Genomic DNA, 6,000 nt, shown 5'->3' with positions numbered 1-6,000 from the left:
CTTCTGTTATCCATTCATCATATAATAGCATATTGTTTAATCTCCAGATGTTGGAATAGTTTCTGTGTTTTACTCTTTCATTTATTTCTAACTTCAATCCATTATGATCTGATAGAATACATGCTAGTGTCTCTATCTTCTTGTATTTGCTAACATTAGCTTTGTGGCATAATATATGGTCTATTTTAGAGAAGGATCCATGTGCTGCTGAGAAGAAAGTGTATTCACTCTTGGTTGGATGGAATATTCTATAAATGTCCGTTAAGTCTAAATTATTGATTGTGTTGTTGAGATCTATGGTTTCTTTGTTCAATTTTTGTCTGGAAGATCTGTCCAGTGGTGAGAGCGGCGTGTTAAAATCACCTAGTATTATTGTGTTGTGGTCTATTTGGTTTCTGAAATTGAGAAGGATTTGTTTGACATACATAGATGAGCCACTGTTTGGGGCATAGATGTTTATGATTGTTATATCTTGCTGATTTATGCTTCCCTTAAGCAGTATGAAATGACCTTCTTTATCCCTTCTGACTAACTTTGGCTTGAAGTCCACATTATCGGAAATGAGGATGGATACTCCAGCTTTTTTGCTGAGTCCATGCGCATGGTATGTTTTTCCCCATCCTTTCACCTTTAGTCTATGGGTATCTTTTTCTATGAGGTGAGTCTCTTGCAGGCAACATATTGTTGGATCTTTCTTTTTAATCCAATCTGCCAGTCTATGTCTTTTGATTGATGAATTCAGGCCATTAACATTCAGGGTTATTATAGAGAAATGATTTGGTTTCCCGGTCATTTGGTTCATTTTTAAAATTTTGTTTATTTATTTGTTTGACACAACTTGTTTCCTCCTTTATTTGACAATTCCTTTAGGATAATTCCTCCCTTTGCTGATTTGCTTCTTTGTTTTTCATCTCTTCCTCATGGAATATTTTGTTGAGAATGTTCTGTAATGCTGGCTTTCTTTTTGTAAATTCTTTTAGCTTTTGTTTATCATGGAAGGATTTTATTTCATCGTCAAATTTGAAGGTAAGTTTTGCTGGGTATAAGATTCTTGGTTGGCATCCATTTTCTTTCAGGGCTTGAAAAATGTTGTTCCAGGACCTTCTAGCTTTTAGGGTCTGGATTGAAAAATCTGCTGATATGCGTATTGGTTTCCCCCTGAATGTAATTTGGTTCTTTTCTCTCACAGCCTTTAAAATTCTATCTTTATTTTGTATGTTAGGTATTTTCATTATAATGTGCCTTGGTGTGGGTCTGTTGTAATTTTGTGTATTTGGAGTCCTGTAAGCCTCTTGAACTTGATTTTCCATTTCATTCTTCAGATTTGGGAAATTTTCTGATATTATTTCATTGAATAGGTTGTTCATTCCTTTGGCTTGTTTCTCTAGGCCTTCCTCAATCCCAGTAATTCTTAAATTTGGCCTTTTCATGATATCCCATAGTTCTTGTAGATTCTGTTCATGATTTCTTACCATCTTCTCTGTTTGTTCAACTTTGTTTTCAAGGTTAAATATTTTGTCTTCAATGTCTGAGGTTCTGTCTTCCAGGTGTTCTATCCTATTGGATATGCTTTCTATGGAGTTCTTAATTTGGTTTATTGTTTCCTTCATGTCAAGGATTTCTGTTTGGTTTTTTTTTCAATATCTCTAACTCTTTATTGAAATGATCTTTTGCTTCCTGTATTTGCTCTTTTAACTGTCGATTGGTGCGATCAATCAATGCTTGCATTTGCTCTTTCATCTCATCATTCAATGCTTGCATTTGCTCTTTCATCTCATCGTTTGCTTCTCTGATCATTTTAATTATGTACATTCTGAACTCCTTTTCTGTCATTTCTTCTGCCATGCTGTGATTGGGTTTTATTGATGTAACATCTAGATTTGTTTGCAGCATTTTCTTTCCTTGTTTTCTCATATTGTTCAGATATCAGTGGACCGCTGAGATATTGCAGATTTCCTCTGTTGATTTACAATGTCCCTGAAGATTTCTATATATATCCCCTCTTAGCCTTCAGTAGGCTGAAGTCTTGGAGGAAGTTGATAATGCGGTGCTCCACAAGGAAGCTGCCTCTCTAGGAGTGGTGGCCTTCAGGTGGGGTATATTCCCTGCTAGTGGGCAGAGGTGCCTCCACTTGTTGACCAATGGTCATTCAAAGGGGACCTAGGCTGTGGGCTGAGGCAAGGCCTGTTTGGGCCTGTGTCTCTGGTTTTACCGTCCTTGTGGGGAAACCTCACCAGGCAGGGAAGACTCACCCAGTGGGGAGGTCTCGCTGGTCAGTTTCCTCCTAGAGGTTCCCCTCAATTTACAGCTACTGCCTGGGCTGGGCTGCCTTCCTCTGCAAAGTTTCCAGGGGCCCGGCCCTACCTCCTGGGCCTGGGAGCCTCACCCTTCGCAGATGAATCTCCTTAGGCTGCCCCTCCTCAGAGAATTTGCCCATAGGCCTGGAACCTTCGCTCCGCCCTAAGCCTGTCTCTGTGCGGCTCTTCCACCCAGAAGCCTCCTAGATCCTGGGACCCTGTTCTGCACCTAATCGCCTGGCTGCGTGGCCCCTCCTCTGAGCAGCCACCTGTGGCCCCGAACAATCGCTCTGAGTCCCAGAGACCCGCCACAGGCTTCTTCCTCCAGACAGCCGCCCAGTATGCCGGTGCGGTCACTAGGAGTCCAAGAAACTCACTTCGTGCCTCCTCCTCCCACCAACCACCCGTAGCCCGGGGCAATCAATCACTCCGAGTCGAAGTGACCCTCCCCGTTCCTCCTCCTTCTCCAGATAACCCCCCGGGTGTTCAGGAGCAGTCCCTCTGAGTGGCTCTGAATCCACGTGACCCGCTGCACGGGTCCTCTGGGCACCGCCTGGAGCTCTGGTGCGGCCCCTCAAGAGCAAGCGTCCCACCACACTTCTCCTCCAGGCATCCCCCCTGTGTTCAGGAGCTGTCACTTTAAGACCAAACAACTCACCACTCGCCTTCTCCTCTGAGCAGCCGCCTGGAGCGCTAATGCAGTCACTGCGAGTCCAAAGGACCCGCCGCGCTCCTTCTCCTCCTTCTCCTACTCCTTCGGGCAGGCCCCGAATCCAAGCTGCCGCTCCTCTTCCTCCTTGTCTTCAGGGCAGGCCCCGGTGTTCAGAAGCGTCGTTCTGATTCCAAACAGCTCGCCGCGCAGCTTCTCCTCTGGCAACCGCCTGCAGCTCTGGCGCAGTCTCTCCGAATCCAAGTGGACATGCTCCTCCTCCTCCTCCTCAGGGCAGGCCCCGGTGTCCTGAGTCCACACAGTTCTCCCCGCCACTCCTCCCCCGGGCAGCCGCCGGAGCCCCAGTGGCTGCTCCGAGTCCCAGCGCTGTGCCCAGCGGCCTCCTTTACGTCGCTCCCAGCTGTCCGCGTTCACTGCTCCAGCAGGGGGAGGGGCGTCTCGCCGGCAGTTCTACTTCACAAAGTTTCCTGCGTTCCGGGACCCCCGTCCCATCCGGGATGCCCCCCCAGGGGGTGAGAGTCACCCGGCTACTTTGAGTTGGTCCCAAGCGTCTCAATATCTCCTCTCTTGAATCCTGAGTCCTGGAGCAACACGAAATGCAGCCACCCTCTAGGCCGCCATCTTGAAAAACTCTTCAATGGAGTTTCTTCAAAAAGTAAATAGAACCCTATATAATCCAGCAATTCTACTTTTGGGTATATATCCAAATAAAATAAAGTTAGTATCTTAGAGATATTTGCACCCCCCTGCTCCTTGTAGCACTGTTCACAATACCCAAGATAGAGACATGGCCTGAACATTTATTGGTGGATGAATGAATGAAGAAAAAATGTGGAATATTATTCGGCCTAAAACAGGATATCCTGCCATATATGACAACAACAGGGATGAACCTGGAGATCATTACCTAATGAAATAAGCCAGATGAAGAAAGACAAATGCTGCGTGATCTCACTTATATATGGAATCTAAAAATGTCAAATGCAGAAGTAGAGAATTGAATGGTGGTTGCCAGTAACTGGGGGATGGGGGAAGGGGAGATTTTTGGTCAAAGGGTAAAAAGTTTCAATTATGCTGAATGAAGAAGTTTTAGAGATTTAGTGAACTATAGCATGGTGGCTATAGTTAATAATACAGGATTGTGTACAGAAATAAGAAAGATCAGTGGAGTTGACCAAGGGGATTGAGGGGGAGAAAAGAGGGATAGGATAAGGGAAGAAGAATGGAAGAAATCTGACCTAATTTTCCTATGTACATATATGAATATACCACAGTGAATCTCTCCATCAAATTATTCATTATATCAAAATGAATCCTAATATTAAGTATAAATAAATAAGAAGAACCGTTAATAAAAATTAATTCAGTGTGTATGGGATGCAATGTGGTAAAATGTTTTTATCTAATAATTTACACGTGATTAGAAATAAATATGCAAGTGAATAATCTTAAATGTTTTCTCTATACACATATACATATAAATTGAATTGATGGCTATGTGAATTAGCTCAATAGTGGTAATTGTTTCACAGTATACAAGTATATGAAAACATCATGTTGTATACTTTAAATATATACATTTTAATTTACCAATTACACCTCAATAAAGCTAGGGGGAAGTGAATTTATAATACTACTGGGTAAATAAATAAGCATTTGCCAACTAAGTTTGAGGAAAACTAGGCTGCTTGCCAAATTTTAAAAAATTAGGAAAAGCTGATATATTATGCATGCTATTTTTATGACTATTTAATTCGGTTTTAAATCTCTGCTTAGGAAACAGAGACTATGAGAGAATATTTGTTCTAGATATACTGTCATTGTGCTTTTATACCTTAAATGACAAGTAGACTGACCAGGTCTGGGGAAATGTTAGGATTATAAATGAACTGGTAATGCATGATGAAAATAATAGGGTCAAGATGCTTCATAGCTTGAATAAAAGATTCTTGTGACTTCAATGATGAGTAGGAAACTATTAGAAGACATTTGTTAAAGATGATTAGCAAGCATGCAAAGCTTGATTTAATCATTCAGGGATTTTTTTTTTTTTTTTTTTAAGAAAGGACAAATGAGGTGGCCAGCTTACAAGATAGCTTCAGTGTTCCTTGCCTTCTGGCATTCAAACTCTTTGTAATATCCTCCCACGGAGAATGTGTACTGACTTTTATGACCAATAGAACACAGAAGAAATGATGTTACATAACTTTTGAAGCTAGATACTAAAAGGCATTTTTAGCATATGATTTTTTTTTTTCTCTCTTGGATTGCTCATTCTGTGAGAAACCAGCTGCCATTCCATAAGGGTACTCAAGTAGCACTTTAAAGAAGCCCACGTGTACGGGAAGTGTGGCCCTTCTACCAAAAGTCAGTACCAACTTGCCAACTGTGTGAGTAAGTCACTTTAGAAGGGGATTTTCCAGCTTCAAAGAAGCCTCTACATGCTTGAAATCCTAGCTGAACTCTGACTGCAGTTTCCTGAGAGTCAAACCAGAACTGCCCAGCTAATTCACATAGACTCCTGACCTACAAAAACTGTGATGGTAATAAGTGATTATTGTTATTTTAAGCCACTACTTTTTTTGTTTTTTAATTAATTTTTTTATTAGTTCTAGTTGGTTGTAAATGACAATAGAATGCACTTTGATACATTGTACACAAGTGAAGCATAACTTCTCATTTCTGACTGTACATGGTGCTGGTCACACCAGTAGTGTAATCTCACATGTATATAGGGTAATAATGTCTGTCTCATTCTACTGTCCTTCCCATCCCTACCACCCTACCCTATCCCTCACTCCCCTCTGCACAATCCAAAGTTCCTTCATTCTTCCCTTTCCCTCCCACATGGATCAGCATCTGCTTATCAGAAAAAAAAAAATTGGCCTTTGTTTTTTGGGGATTGTAAGCCACTAAGTTTTGATGTGATTTGTTATACACTACTAGTTGATTAAAACCCAGGGAGCGGGGAACATTGTATTGTAGCTACTTCATCCTGATTCCTGAAAAATTTCTAGTAATGGAGAAGGCAGA

This window comes from Sciurus vulgaris, assembly GCF_902686455.1.
Source record: "Sciurus vulgaris genome assembly, chromosome: 5".
Classification (NCBI taxonomy): Eukaryota; Metazoa; Chordata; class Mammalia; order Rodentia; family Sciuridae; genus Sciurus; species Sciurus vulgaris.
The sequence above is the reverse complement of the archived record's forward strand: the minus strand, read 5'-3'. Positions refer to the sequence as shown.